Below are 14560 nucleotides of genomic sequence, written 5' to 3'. Positions count from 1 at the left end.
CGGATCATGGGCCAGGACACTGCGGTTAAGTACTTCATGAAAAGCACTTAATTATTTCTCAGAATCTATACAATAGCTATTATTTGCACCCCAATTTATTAAAGACAAAGTGGAAATTCAGAGGCATTAAGTGAACTCTCAGGTTCATACCATCAGTTGCCAAGGCAGGACTCGGTGAGGTCTTTCTGACTCCGGAGCCTAGGCTCTTAACCACCAGTTACACCAGCTCTTAAATTCTCCAGCTCACAGGCCACCCACTCCCACAACCTATAGAATGCCAGTCTGTCCCACACCCAGTTTAGCTCCTCTAACTCTCTTGTATCTAATTTCTGCTGTTCCGTGGGGGTGGCCGGGTGTGTATTTCTGACCTCCCGGGAGGCAGGGATCATATCCCGCATATCCAGCGCCTTGCAGGGCAGACTCGGTACACGGGAGACATGGGCTCTTCAATCCAAGGGAAAAGAAACTGACCAGGCAGAGATCAAGAGTAAATAAAGTGCAAGAAGAGTACAGCAGGAAGAGGAGAGGAAGGAGGGAGAAAAAGAAGTCAAGGGAAAGGAAGCAAGGTCAAATATTTGCTGAGTGCCTTAGTGCCCATCATCGGACCTAAGGATCTCTAAGGGTCTCTGAGTAGGAGTACTCAACGCGCTGGGCACGGAAATCGGCCTAATCTTTCCAGACCAGGAACCAAGGCTCAGCAAACAAAGAGCTCAGCGCGTCTGGGTGGCGGACTTGCACCCACAATCGCGCATGCATGGCAGGGATTTAATGGGGTGCCTGGTTCTGGTACTTCCTTGCCAGGGTCAGGGTGGTAAAAACGCAGGCTGCTCTCTCCCCACTGATCCCTTAGGGAGCCACGGCACAAAGCGGGCACCCCTCTGAGTATCCGCGAAGACCTGTTACTCAGCAATTTTAAGTTTGCAAGGCACACCTCTCCTCCTTCCTCACTTTGAATTCAGCTCCCCTAGTCCCTGCCAGACTGCGGGGGCACATCTTCCTTTTCTTTCGAGCCAAGCCAGAGGAGTGCGTTATGAGGGATCTCTTCCTCTTCGCTCCGCGGGGGCCCAGGACCAGCCGCCCGCAGAACCAGCGGCCGCAGCGGCGCCGGTTCGGTGGGAGGTGGAACCAAGGGGACGCGCGGTCGCCTCCGCCCCCTGTAGGCGGGGCTGGCGAGCGGGGGCCGAGGAAGTCGGACGGCCCCGGAGGTGCCCCCGCCCCCGCCGCGTCCCGGCTGCTCCTGCGCGTGCGAGCTGCCGCGGCGGCGGGTCCCGGCAGGTGAGGGGCGCGCCCGGCCGGTCGGCAGCCCCCGCGACGCAGCCTCGGACAGGTGAGGGGGGCGCCGGGCTCAGCTGGCAGCGCGCGCGGAAGGGGCGCGGGGGTCGCCCCCTGCTCTCTTCCGGGGCCGGGCGTCTGCTTGCCACCGAGGTGAGGCGTTGGGGAGCCTGAGGTTCGGGATAGGAATTCAGTGGAGCTCCTTCCCGGGAGCTGCGGGTTGCGGAATCCAAAAGGTGTGCCAAGGTCGGGAGGCCGAAATCCGAGGCGGGTAGTCCTGGAGAGCGCACGGAGGGCGGGCGGCTTGCCCCAGGAATTCTTGGCTTTTTAAAGGGCACACCTTTGGTCCCCTCGGGGCGCAGTGGAGTTAGTCACCGCCACCGGCCGGACTCTTTCTGCAGAGGTGAGCCCCTCATTTGTGTGGGATTTGATGCGCTCCCTTCGTGGAGACCTGGAGGTTCAAAAACAGAAACAAAGGACGTTATTGACAAAAGGGTTATTCCATCAAGAATATATAATGATTATAAATATGTATGTATCTTTCTACAGAGCCTCAAAATATATAAAGGAATATTGAGTCTTCCAATTCATGAATATAAAATATCTCTCCATTTGATTAGATACTGATTTCTTTCATCAGAGCTTTGTAGTTTTCCACATGTAGATCCTGTTTAGATTCATATAAGTATTCCATTTTTTGATGCTACTTTCAATAATATTTTTTTTTAATTTTAAATTCCAGTTGTTCATTACTGGCATACAGGAAAGCAGTTGACTTTAGTATATTAGCCTTGTTACATGTGCCATACTTGCTTACTATTGCCAAGAGTTATTTTGTAGATTCCTTGGGATTTTCTACATGAACTATTAGGTCATCTATGAATAAAGATTGTATTTCTTCCTTTTCAATCTACACACCTTTTTTTTTTTTTTTTTTTTTTTTTGTCTTATTGCACTAGTTGAGACCACTACTACAATGTATAATAGGAATGGTGAGAAAAGACCATCCTTGCATTGATTCCAAACTCAGGGGGAAAGCATCCATTTTTTCACCATTTAATATAATGTTAGCTGCAGGGTTTTCATAGACAATCTTCATCAGGTTGATAAAGTTTCCCTCTACTTCTCGTTTGCTTAGAGTTATTATCAAAAATGGTTGTTGGATTTTGTCAAATACTCTTTCTACATCCGTTGACATGATCATATGATTTCTCTCCGTTAGGCTGTTGATATGATGGATTACATTGATTGTTTTTTTATTGTGAAATCAGCCTTTCATAACTGCAATAAACCCTACTTGTTTGTGGTGTATAAATATTTTTACCCATTGTTGGATTTGATTTGCTAATGATTAGTTTAGAATTTTGCATCTGTGCTCATGAGAGTTATCAGTCTGTATTTTGCCTTTCTTGTAACATCTATCTGGTTTTATTATTAAAGTTCTTCCTTTTTTTCTTTCTCCCTCTCTCCCTTCTTTGCATCCTTCCCTAGGGGCTCCTTCTCAGAGACGTCTGCATCTGGCTGCTAGTTCAACTGTACTGCACTGTTATACTGAAGGTCTGTCAGTGTGGTAGCAAGGTATGGGTGAGGGAAAGCATTTTATAATCTTATGGGTTATTTTCAGCCTTTTAGTGGACCTGTTTATCTGGGCTATGGATGTTCACAAGTGTTTCTTCAGAGGTATAATTCCCCCTTCCCCTTCCACATGGCTTTGGCGAAACAGAAAGGCAAGTGGGAGTTGAAATGGGAAAAATTATTTTCTCCATCTGAGATAAGGCAAGATGGATATAGTTTTTCTGCCCCTTGGAAGGCAGCGCTATGTTATAGAGCCCTCTTGGAGAATATGTCACAATAAATAATCTTTCCCTTCCCCTTCCAAAGTCACAAAAGGGACTTTGTGACTGTGAGAATCTGATGGAGTTCCTCGAGGTAAACTTGAGGGTTTCTCCAAGACTGAAGCAGCCAGGAGTTTTCCCTCTCACACCAGTCCACACTCAGCTTCCAGCAATTCATCAAAATTACCATGATGTGTTCCTACCAGTTTATGACTCCAGCAGGTCGGCTCCAGGTATGTATACCTCAGCTGTGACTCCCTGCATTGGCTTTTCTCCCCAGTTTTGGAATGGCAGCTTGTCCTTTGATCTCTGTTCTCTGAGGAGCCCAAGAAAAGTCATTGATTTTGGGTTTGTTCAGTTTTTTCTGTTGTAAAGATGAGAGTGACATCTTCTAATCTCTTTACATGTCAGAACTGAAACCAGAATTTATGTTTTTATTTTCATTCAGTTCAAAAGACTTTCTAAAATCCTTTAATTTTTCTTTGTTCTGTGGTTTATAAAGAAGTGTGCCATTTCATTTCCACATATTTGGGGTTCTTTCAGTTTTTTTTCCTGTAAGCTAATTAAATTCTATTGTGATCAAAAAACATACTTTGCACATCTTGAACCATTTCAAATATATTGAGACTTATTTTATGGCACAGAGTATGGTATATCTTGGTAGATGCTGCATATGCAGTTGCAAACAATGTGAATTCGGCTGTTTTTTGGTTGCAATATTTTATAAATTAGGTCAATTAGATCAGAATGGTTGATAATATTATTCAAGTCTTCTGTAGCCTTACTGATTTTCTGCCTACTTGTCCAGTCAATTAGAGAGAGACTAATTATGGAATTGTCTGTTTCTCCTTGCAGTTCTATCAGTTTTTGCTTTATGTATTTTAAAGCTTCATTAGTAAGTGCATAAGTATTTTGGGTTGTTATACCTTCTTGATGAATTGGCTTCCTTATTATTACAAAAAAACTTTTATTTCTGGTAATATTTTTGCTTTGAAATTTAGTTTGTCTTATATTAATATAACCACTTCAGCATTATCTTTAAAAAAAAAAGATTTTATTTATTTGAGAGACAGCGAGAGAGGGAGCACAAGCAGGGGGGAGGGGCAGAGGGAGAGGGAGAAGCAGACTCCCTGCTGAGCAGGGAACCTGACACAGGGCTCAATCCCAGGACATTGGGATCATGACCTGAACTGAAGGCAGACACCTAACTGACTGAGCCACCCAGGTGCCCCAACAGCATTATCTTGATTAAGCTTAGCATGAAATGTCTTTTTCCAACATTTTAACCTATTTGTGTCTTTATACTACTATACGTACTTTAAAGTAAGTTTCTGATAAGAAGCATATTTGGGTCTTGCTTTATTTATCCAATCTGACAATTTCTGATCTGTAATTGAGGTATTTACACATTTCACCTGCAATATAATTATTAATATGGTGGGCAGAAATCTACCACCTTGCTATTTGTTTTTTAATTGTCTTGGCTATGATTCATTTCCTTTTTCCTCTTTTTCTGCTTTCTTTTGGATTAAATGAATATTTTTTATGATTCCATTTTCTCTCCTTTTTTGTCTTTATTAGCTATAACCCTTTGTTTTGTTATTTTAGTGGTTGCTTTATGATTTAGAGTATATCTATAGTATTTTTAATAAGTTTATTTTTTAAAATAATCTCTACCCCCAACATGGGGCTCACACTTATGACCCAGAGATCAAGAGTTGCATGCTCTACAGATGAGCCACCCAAGGACCCCTATCATACACATTTTTATTTAATCACAGTCTCATGTCAAGTGACGTTATATGCATTCATGTGTAGTATAAGAAACTAACAACAATATACTTCCATTTCCCCACTCTTAGCCTTTTTGGTTTGTTTATATGCATTGTAAATCTACATATGTTATCAACTTCCCTACTACATTGTTTAAGCAGTCTACTACCTTATAGAAAATGAAATATTTTTAAAATCCTATGTATTTACACTTATATCTTAGTCAATTTAGGCTGATAGAACCAACTACCATAGACTGGGTGACTTACAAACAATCGAAATGTATTTCTCAGTCTGGAGGCTGGAAGTCTGAGATGAGGGTGCCAGCATGGTTGGGTTTTGGTAAGAACATTCTTCTGGGTTGCAGATAGCTGAATTCTCCTTTCTCTTCACATGGCAGAAAAAGAGCAAGCTATTTCCTGGCCTATTCTTATAAGGGCACTAATCCCATTGATAAGGGTTTCATCCTCATGACTTAATCACCACCCAAAGGTCCCACCTCCAAATATCATCACATTGGGATTTGATATCAATAAATGAATTTTAGGGGGTACATATTCAATCCATATCATTCAGACAACATTTCTGATTTTTTATTTTTATAGATTGATATTTCTTTGATATTTTTTCCCCTCTGCCTGAAGAATGTCCTTTAACATTCCCTATAGTGCAGGTATTCTTGTGGGGAAATTTTTCAGATTTTGTATTTCTGGAAAAATCTTTTTTTACATTTGATGCCTCCATTATATTTCTACTGGATAGTGCTGTGTTCGATATATGTCCCATATCTTTTTTTTCCCCTTGTTTTTCGCCTTTTTTTTTCTTTTGGTCTGTCAATCTTGATATTTTTTACTGATCTGTTTTTCCATCTATTAATCGTCTTTTCTGCTTTGTCTAATCTTCTATTAAACCAGTAAGTTAAATTTTACTGTCAGATATAACATTTTTGTCAGTTTTAGAAATTTACTTTAGATTCCTATTCTCTGATGAAATTTTCCATCTTTTCTTCATTTTAAAGAGCATTTTAATCATAAGTTATTTAAAATCAATTATCTGGGCGTGCCTGGGTGGCTCAGTCAGTTAAGTGTCTGACCCTTGATCGGCTCAGGTCATGATCTCAAGGTTGTGAGATCCAGCCCCACGTTGGGCTCTGTGTTCAGCATGGAGTCTGCTTAAGATTTCCATCCTCTCCCTCTGCCCCTCCCCCTCTGCTCACATACTCTCGACATCTCTAAAAAAAAAAAAAAATCAATGATCTGGAACTCTTTGGTTGTGTTTCTATGTTCTTTATAAAAAATATGATTTTGTATGTCTTTTGGTCATTTAGTCCTGTTTTAATTGTCCTAGTAATTTTTAATGGATACATGACACTGTAGATGACACAATACAGAGGCTCTTGATGATGTCATTTTCCTCCACAGCAAGAGAGAGATTTTCTTCCAGGGACCATATAGGGACAGTGGATCACCATAATCTAGTTGCTGTTTAATTTTAGAGTTTTGGGGTTGGTGTATTTCAGTTTTGAGATTATTCCTAAGCCATGGTTAATCTTCTAGAGTGTGGTCTTTCTTCCAAGTCTGTGCTTTTATTCCTAGTTCATGGTCCTTTGGGAATCTCAACTGGAAGTCTAGGCTATATTCTAAAGCTCCTCCAACTTGTTAGGAATTGAAATCCAACCATAGTCTCCCCAGCAACAAGCAGCTGCTAAAATTTCTGCTGTACTATTTGGCTTCCCAGATGTTGTAGTTGGCAGGACTTTTGGACTCTTACCCTGACACATTTAGCATAGGAATTAACCAAGGATTTCGATGGGAATTAGAGATTTGGGGGACTTCTCTGTATTTCCCTATTCTCTGGGATTTTGTCCCTCAAATCCCAACCAATGTGGCAGTGTGGCACTCTGCCAACTGTATCTTTGCTCCAATAAGTGAACCACTTTCTGCTTGGCCTCTATTTCCTGTACAGAAAATAGGGAAATGTCTTCATGGGAAAAGCCAGGATAAATGTGGAACCTTCTGTGTGCTTCTCTCTTCTAAAGGATCACAGTCATCCAAGTCTCATCTCTGTTAGGTATTCTTCAATGAGTTCCAAGAGTCATCTCATACGTAGTTGTCAGTGGGAGGTTTAGTTTTATTCAGTCTAATCCACCTGTCCCAGAACCAGAACTCTGCAATGCTCATTATGTTTTACCTGGTAATTTGAAGTGTCTTATATTGGAAACTGTTTCTCTGAAATTCTAGTTTGCCATATTGCCTCCAAAAGACTTACATCTGTAATAAACCATGGTACCTTAAGAGATCCATTTATAAAAATTAATGTGCAATCCATCTTTTCCTCTTAAATTTCTAAACTATATTTAACCTCCACTGCCAGGTACTTGATCTATTTAGTTGAATTCGAGTCACACATGTTTTCATTTAATAGCCTATAATTTTTAGGAAATCAGAACAAGGACAAAAGAGTGTCATGTGGCACAGTGAAACCTGAGATTAGAGTCAAACTGGACTGATGATGTGGCCATTTGCACTTTTTTAGCTAAAATTTCCTCATTTGTGGGGTGCTTGTTTGGCTTAGTTGGTAGAACGTGTGACTCTTGATCTCAGGGTTCTGAGTTCAAGTCCCACATTGAGGATAGAGCTTACTGAAAAAAATAAAATAAGGGGCACCTGGGTGGCCTCAGTCCATTAAGCATCCGACTCTTGGTTTCAGCCCAGGCACGATCTCATGGTCCTGAGATCGAGCCCCATATTGGGCTCTGTGCTCAGCATGGAATGTGCTTGTCTTTCTCCCTCTGCTCCTCCCCCCACTCATGCTCTCTCTCTCTTTCTCTGTCCATCTCTCTTAAATAAATAAACAAATAAAGAAAGAAATAAAATCTTTTAAAAATAATAACAAATAAAATTTCCTCATTTGTAAAACTTTTCTTTACCTTTCCTTAATTATAGTTTCCTCATTTGTAAAATGAAAATAACACTTAATCTCTTTATGTGTTCTTGTCATGGACAGGCACTAAGATGTTTACAATAGCGTTGTCCATGGGGGCACAAATGTTTAAAACAGAGTAAAGGCAAATTTTTCATTTAAAAATTGTAAAACCCTTTCAGTAGGGTTCTGGCTGAATAAATTATGGTGTATCCACACCATGAACTAGTGTGCAGTCATTAAAAAGAGTAGCGAGGCCACTTGACTTCAGAGACTTATTCTGAGATATTAAATGAGAAAAGAAAGATGCAGACACGTGAATATAATTTTTAACTATGTAATTGTGTGTACACATATCTACACATATCTATATTCCATTGAAAAAACCACTGAAATGCATATATTATGTTAACATGGGCTTCTGGATAAGGGAAGGTGGGAAGGGGAATAGGGTTGATACAGAAGAAAGAGAAAAAGACAAGAAAAGGAAAAATGGGCAAATAAAATTTATTTCAAGAAATGCATGTATGCCATAATCACTTTTATATATTTTTTTAAAATTTTATTTCTGTTTGTTTATAGGAATAAGTTAATTTTTAAGTGCTGACTTTTCAACTTTAAAGTGTAAATTTAGTATCATGAATGTAAGTTCTTTAATAAAACACTTAAGTCATGAAAGGCAGTTAGAGTTGAAGGGGTAGATCCTTAGCTTGAAGATCTTCCAAGTGCAAATTATCACATTTACTAACAAAACAATCTTGATTCCTGTGCCAAGATCTCCTGCTAGGCCTAGTAGACATCCTAGCTTGACAGAATCTGGCTTTTATTTCTGGTATTTGTAATACTCATTTTAATGCTAAGGTCCTCCATATGCATTTTCATAATACAAAGGCTGATAATTCATGCCATGTATCTCTTTATGAAATAAGTTGAATGAATAATTGAAATTTATTCCTTGGTTCCAAGTAAAAGGTTAGCAAAAAAAAATAAACTATCCAAGAGTGAATGTTCAGTGTGTGCACGTAAGTATAAATTTAGTTGAATCACTAAATTGCACTTCCATGAAATTGTACTAACATGCCCTTACTTGCCTAGCTCTTCCTAGTTCTTTTCCCACCCTCACAATGTTTTGCAAGTTTCAAATCGTCGTTCAGATGAATAATATTCACAAAAGAACATATCTGCCACTGAACTTTTGGAATTTCTAGATTGCCTAGTCAGTCGGAGGTTTTGTGTAAAAGACCAGGTGTGAGCGGGGAATGATGTTCATGCCCGAGAGGTCAGGCTATCAGCCCTACCCTGCCAGCCTTGAGGGAAGATATCACATAACTTACACACCTAACCCATACTACATTTATTTGTGCTATTTATAAATGTCAGTAGGGACCTAAGTCCATGCTGGAATTTGCTAAATGGCATTTGACCTCTTGATCCAAAGTGAATGGCTAAAGATTTGGTATTATGTGCCCAAAGGCTAAAGATGTATGACGGAATAATATGTGAGCTATTAAGGGAACTGATTAATCACAATTGTTAATAATTACCAAACACTTATTATGCATGAGTTGCTCTTGGTGAAAAGCCTTGTGTATAAGAATGGACTTAATCCTCAAAGCCCTCCTAGGAAGTAGGAAGCATTATCCTTCTTATTTTACAGGTGGGGAAACCGAGGCACTGGAAAATTAGGTAAATTCCCACTGATAAAATGCAGAACTAAGATTGAACAGAGTTATTTGAGATCCACATGACATCCTCTCAACCACTATCTTATATCTGTTTAAACCCAGAGTGCCCAGAATGTGTGCTCTTCTCTTCTGTGCAGAAATTAGGCCCCTGTGTTCTTGTGCAGTGACCAGCACATGGAGAGTCTCGGCTTCTGTGGTAACAGGTCAAGAATTCAAGGATGAGACACAGATTTGAAGGTCCACGTTATGGTAGAACTGGGTTGTCATTACCTGGCTTTCATTCCTTCTTTATGTAAAGAGAGTTTGGGGTTGGGGGTGGGCACGTGGTGAAGGGGGACAAAGGATAGGATGGAAGAGGGATGTAGGGAGAGTAAGCTGTACACCGAAATTTGCTCTCAGCGCCTGGCAGCTCAGGGGCAAGAGAGAAATAAAGAAGATCCTCTGGGAACTTACATGTGTTAACAGTGAGACAGACAGACACACTGCGTCCCAGATGGAGTAGGAAAACAGAAGTCTCTGAGACACTAGGAGGACCCCTGGGAATGTGGACAGCAACTGAAGTGGCAGGTGGGGCATAACATACAGGCAGTAACATGGATCCTAGAAGGCCCACCCTCAACACCTGATAGATGTCATTCAGATCTCTTGGCTCAGAATGTATTCCAAGAATATCTTCCCATGAAACTTCCAGAGTGGCAGCAAGGAGCTAGCCTGCTTGTGGGACATGCTGGCAACAAGAACAAAGTGTTTCTCTTTTCCCTGCCCTGCCACTGTGACTCCAATCAAGAGTCAGCAGGAGAACAGAGGAAAAGCTTCCGATGAAATTTTGAGCCCGACTGTGATTGATTTGATAATCCTGAATTAACCCCAAATTGCTACCTGTAATAGAGAATATTTGGAAGGTGACCAAAGAAGCTGTCTAACTCACCACAGCGACTCCAAGTAACCCTATTCACAGTATCCCTCCTACAGCGTTAATATCTCCAGCCTCTCCCCCACTTTCCTACAATAAGGCTCCTTAAGTAGAGGTCCTATGTTCTTTTAACTCTTTGAAACAAATTGGTGAACTCAGATAATTTCAGCTATATTTACTTCCGAATTAGGAAAGAATTCAGTAAGGTCCCTTTCCAGCGCTACATTCTTGGAGTCTGAGAGATTTTTTAAAAGCGCATGCATGCGTGTTTGTATGTGTATGTGGGAGTTGGGGGGGGGTAATCATAAAATCTATTGCTTTGACAACTTTCCACTGACTATATGAATTATATGAAATATTTTTCAGCCTCAAAGCTAGGAAAAAAATATTATCTAGAAACCGATAAACTTTCTCCTAATAGTCAATAGTTTACATATAATATTTGACATTAAATAATAAGAGGTCCTCAATCAACAAAAATGGGGGGGAATGTTCTAGAACTGCTGGACACTATCTCTCTTAGAGAATGTCTGTAACATATAATTACATTCTACAAGGTGTTGATAGTGGTTTGATTTGGATAGTTGATGGCTTAGGAAGGAGTCTACCAAACAGTGCCACAGACTATAAACCACAGCTCCTAAAAACATCAGTTGTACTAAGGAGAACTACTAAACTGTTTTGCTCAATGATCCATCCCGTTTTATGCCAACTCGTTGATCTTTGTAATCAAATACCATTCAGGTTAGTCTGGCCTCAGCTGGAAGCTTAGGAGTAAATTAATATGTCATGGACTGAGTTCTTAACAGTGATGGACTTACTAATACAGACTTCAAGCTAATATCTATTTTCTAAACAGTTTAGAGAGTGATGATGAAATATATTAGCAGCTTCCCCCAAAAGGAGGTGTTCTGATAATTCTGGAAACAATGTTAAGAACAACATGGAAGGGGATGAAGATGAAACTATTGGGGATTGGTGGGAAAAATATATACCCCCTATCAATTTAAAGGTTGATGCTTATAGGATGCAGAAGGGTCTGTTATAGATACTGTGTAGGGAGATTTTTAAAAATAAAAAGTAGGCCAGAAACATGTATGCAAATGAAAAGCACTATATCTAGGAAACTGTGCGGGGAGTGGGGAGAAGGTCCTTATGGACATAGTCCGTTTCAAACCTTTTCCACTATGGACATTGGGTTCAAGAAGGTCAAGCATATAATAGTTCGTCTCTTTCTATTTCCCTTAAAACAAACAGTCAAGCAGGATCTCAAATCATCTACAGTGTCATCTGTGTGGTTTATTGGTGTTATTGGAACAACATAAACTGGAACATTGCACGTAGGAGGGATATATTATCAACAACATATCCATAACACCTAGGACTGCCTAAAACCATGAATGCATATTTCCCATTGTCTTAATTTCCTCTTGTCTTGAAACTTCCTTGTTAGAAGTTCACTGAGACTGAGTCCATGCTTTTTCTGAGGCAAGCGGTTATTAAAATGTGCAAAGTAAAAAGGTAAGCACTAATCACTCCAACTAAGAACAAGATGGGGAGCATCCTGAGAACAATTAGAAATGAGTTTGAAAAAGGAAAATATATCATGGTAGATGCCTTTTCCCCCCAGATAACACCTATTTATTTAATTATTTATTTTTAAATATTTTATTTATTTATTTGTCAAAGAGAGAGAGAGCACCAGTAGGGAGAGTGGCAGGCAGAGGAAGAAGTAGGGAGAGGGAGAAGCAGACTCTCCACTGAACAAGGAGCCTGATGTGGGACTAGATCCCAGGGTCCTGGGATCACCACTGAGCTGGTGGCTTAACTGATTGAGCCACCCAGGTGCTCCAAATTACACCTCTTGATTCAATCCAGTGCTTGGTAGAATGACGGACAATTTTGAACAACTGCACTGAAGCCTCTGTCTTTAAAAAAAAAACCCTGTGTCATGTAGCTTGTCTTTAATGTGGAACAGGGCAAAATCGCTTCCTAGTCTAATTCTCCAATTATAATTTAGTGTAAAGCCCCAAATTTGACAAAGATCACCATTTTGCAGTATCATAGGTTTTGTTAACAGATGAGAAAAATGTCTGTCTCTGGAAAGGGAGGAGTGGTATATTCTCATTTCGTAACATATATTTCCTCATAGAATTTAAGGACTATACTCAGCTTATGTATTAAATTCAGTTGGTAAAAATTCATTGATAGTCCATTACTATTGGTGAACTGCAGTGTAGGGACTTCAGGAAATCCTCCCAAACCCCTGCTTGCTGGATACTTCTCTCCCCTCCCTCGTTTCAACTTCCATCAAAAGTGATTCATTATAAGCAGACATATTTCTCTTCCAGCTAATCCCAAATGGTTGGAATAAAGAGCTTGACACCAATTTTAAGCTTTTCTTTTTTTCCTCCCCTAATCATTTATTGTGGAAGAAAAATAGCCCTACAAAAATGGGTTTTTTACTGCATCCTCAATAAATCCTACATGCATTTCTCTTATTCTCTGTCCACTGCAAACATGCCTCTATCAAGATTAATACTAAATTCAGCCCAAGGCTGAGCACTAGATTTGAGCAATGACAAATTCCTCACATTTCCCCACAGATCTTTTACTTTTTCTGCTAAGTTGTGAATTTCAGGCTTGCCCTCAAAATAGACGCAGTGGAAAAGCATTCCTATCACTGACTGTAAGTCATTATTTTTGAACCCTGACACATTGATACATCTCAGCTTTTTGTGTTATTTGATCTTTCATCCAGCTAATTTTTGAACTTTCTAAAAATTTAGATCATTCATAGTTGAAGTCCAATCTTGTGTCTTGAGAGGAGAATAGAGAAGGATATAAGTAAGTTTATATAAGTAAGTTTTAGGTCAGTTGTCCCCAGATTCTGCATTTTTATCAGTAAAATATATTTTTTAAAAATTAGAAGATGAAAATGGGACGCAAACTCGAACGTGTCAAGTACAGACGTGCACTCACATAAAAAAAAAAAAAAAAAAAATCTCTACCAGCTACTGTTTCTTCAATTTCAGGATAAAAATCTCAGGATGAAAAAGTTTTTTAAAATGAATCGTTTGCTTTATGTGAATTTTCTTATTTTGTTGGAGATTTATCATGTATGTACCACTGTCTGCAGCTTTGCTTTTGGGACAATGGCATCAGGCAAAAAAAAGAAAAAAAGAAAATAGAAACTTCTGTCCACACAGTTCTAAAACGGGGATTAGCTGACCTGGCCTGTGATCCCAGCAATTTTTTTGATAAATAAATAACAATTCTATGGGATTGTCATTTGGGTCAGGAGAATCATTTTCCTTTCAGAAGCTCATGAGTTCATTTATATTGAAAGATCATCATAGAGATCAAATGAGACTGTGAAGCATGTCACTGATTAAAGGGACAGACTTACTAATAAGTATATACCGCTTGACTACGAGCCAGAAATTGGAGATGAAAACGGTTTTCAACTAAATTCTGATCATTGCCATCCAGGGTGCATAGAATTATTCTGGACGTTTTAATTTATACATATTTTACTAAGTTAATCATGAACCCAAAACACTGAATCACAGAGAAGCCCATTATAAGAAACATTCTGCCTCATTCCAGGTACAAAAATCACATTCACCTTTTGGGATTCACACTTTGCTTTTGAAAAGATAATTTTCCTCATTCTTGGCATCCTCACTATGACCTTGATTTTTTTTAAGATTTTATTTATTTGAAAGGGAGAGCATGAGCAGGGGTGAGGAGCAGAGGGAGAGGGAGAGGGAGAAGCAGACTCCTCACTTAGTAGAGAGCCCTGATGCGGGGCTCAATCCCAGGACCCTGAGATCACGACCTGAGCTGAAAGCAGATGCTTAACCGACTTAGCCACCCAGGCACCCCTATGACCTTGATTTAGAAGGCTATTTTTAGGTGACGAAGATTTCTTGGAGAATCTCTGTACTATTCTGTACTTGGACTATTTGAGTGAGGCCAAAGGCTGCCCTAAGAAAGTAACCATAACGTGTTGATCACATTTTATTCAAATTAAATGAATTCTGTAAACAGGTGCTAAACATGAGTCAGTGTGGGGGACACCTTCCCTTGTTTTTCATTCTATCTGTTCTGTTTGGAGAGAACAGCTTCCCTTGTTCTATGCCCTTTTATTTGAGAAA

The 14560-nt window shown here is 39.8% G+C and overlaps 1 long non-coding RNA gene across 1 annotated transcript in view; it reads left to right on the top strand.

The window, feature by feature from the left end:
* The first annotated feature begins 1546 nt into the window (after nt 1–1546).
* The window catches only part of LOC144382846 (uncharacterized), a 149177-nt gene continuing 136163 nt past the window's right edge, over nt 1547–14560 (top strand). The window contains exons 1-2 of the long non-coding RNA XR_013450279.1: nt 1547–1675; nt 2764–2850. This is a non-coding gene — a long non-coding RNA (uncharacterized LOC144382846). The remainder of the gene's footprint in view (nt 1676–2763; nt 2851–14560) is intronic.

This window comes from Halichoerus grypus, chromosome 8 (genome assembly GCF_964656455.1).
Source record: "Halichoerus grypus chromosome 8, mHalGry1.hap1.1, whole genome shotgun sequence".
Taxonomy (NCBI): Eukaryota; Metazoa; Chordata; class Mammalia; order Carnivora; family Phocidae; genus Halichoerus; species Halichoerus grypus.
The sequence above is the reverse complement of the archived record's forward strand: the minus strand, read 5'-3'. Positions and strand labels throughout refer to the sequence as shown.